The 1624-nt window shown below is 40.7% G+C and overlaps 1 non-coding gene across 1 annotated transcript; it reads right to left on the bottom strand.

The window, feature by feature from the left end:
* Window positions 1-689: 689 nt before the first annotated feature.
* On the bottom strand, window positions 690-797 carry LOC112774784 (small nucleolar RNA R71). Its single transcript, XR_003189245.1, has one exon. It is a non-coding gene; the product is annotated as a small nucleolar RNA R71 (small nucleolar RNA).
* Window positions 798-1624: the final 827 nt, after the last annotated feature.

Below are 1624 nucleotides of genomic sequence, written 5' to 3'. Positions count from 1 at the left end.
CTACTAACATCTCTCCCTCACTCCCCAAAAAATCCGAACCCTCTCTCTCTCTGAGTTCAGATTTTCTTCTTCTTTTCTTCTACTAACAATAAGGAACCTCTTTACTGTGACATAGAGGATTCCTCTTCTTTTCTTGTTCTCTTCTCTTTCTTATGAGCAGAAACAAGGAAAAAGGCATTCTTGTTGAAGCTGATCCAGAACCTGAAAGGACTCTGAAGAGAAAACTAAGAGAAGCTAAATTACAACAATCCAGAGACAACCTTATTGAAAATTTCGAACAAGTAAAGGAGATGGCAGCCGAACCCAACAACAATAATGCAAGGAGGATGCTTGGTGACTTTACTGCACCTAATTCCAATTTACATGGAAGAAGCATCTCCATTCCTGCCATTGGAGCAAACAATTTTGAGCTGAAACCTCAATTAGTTTCTCTGATGCAGCAGAACTGCAAGTTTCATGGACTTCCATCTGAAGATCCTTTTCAGTTCTTAACTGAATTCTTGCAGATATGTGATACTGTTAAGACTAATAGAGTAGATCCTGAAGTCTACAGGCTCATGCTTTTCCCTTTTACTGTGAGAGACAAAGCTAGAGTAGGGTTGGACTCTCAACCTAAGGATAGCCTGAACTCTTGGGATAAGCTGGTCAAGGCTTTCTTAGCCAAGTTCTTTCCTCCTCAAAAGCTGAGTAAGCTTAGAGTGGATGTTCAGACCTTCAGACAGAAAGAAGGTGAATCCCTCTATGAAGCTTGGGAGAGATACAAAGGACTGACCAAAAAGTGTCCTTCTGACATGCTTTCAGAATGGACCATCCTGGATATATTCTATGATGGTCTGTCTGAATTAGCTAAAATGTCATTGGATACCTCTGCAGGTGGATCCATTCACTTAAAGAAAATGCCTGCAGAAGCTCAAGAACTCATTGACATGGTTGCTAATAACCAGTTCATGTACACTTCTGAGAGGAATCCTGTGAATAATAGGACGCCTATGAAGAAGGGAGTTCTTGAAATTGATACTCTGAATGCCATATTGGCTCAGAACAAAATATTGACTCAGCAAGTCAATATGATTTCTCAGAGTCTGAATGGAATGCAAGCTGCATCCAATAGTACTCAAAAGGCATCTTCTGAAGAAGAAGCTTATGATCCTGAGAACCCTGCAATAGCAGAGGTAAATTATATGGGTGAACCTTATGGAAACACATATAATCCATCATGGAGAAATCACCCAAATCTCTCATGAAAGGATCAAAAGCCTCAACAAGGCTTTAATAATGGTGGAAGAAACAGGTTTAGCAATAGCAAGCCTTTTCCATCATCCACTCAGCAACAGATAGAGAATTATGAGCAGAATCCATCTAGCTTAGCAAATTTAGTCTCTGATCTATCTAAGGCCACTGTGAGTTTCATGAATGAAACGAGGTCCTCCATTAGAAATTTGAAAGCACAAGTGGGCTAGCTGAGTAAAAGGATCACTGAAATCCCTCCTAGTACTCTCCCAAGCAATACAGAAGAGAATCCAAAAGGAGAGTGCAAGGCCATTGAATTAATTACCATGGCCAAACCCACAAAAGAGGAGAAGGACATGAATCCCAAGGAAGAAGACCTCCTGGGACGTCCAGT

Source organism: Arachis hypogaea, chromosome 18 (assembly GCF_003086295.3).
Source record: "Arachis hypogaea cultivar Tifrunner chromosome 18, arahy.Tifrunner.gnm2.J5K5, whole genome shotgun sequence".
NCBI lineage: Eukaryota > Viridiplantae > Streptophyta > Magnoliopsida > Fabales > Fabaceae > Arachis > Arachis hypogaea.
Note: the sequence above shows the minus strand (reverse complement) of the source record. Positions and strands in the feature narration are given on the sequence as shown.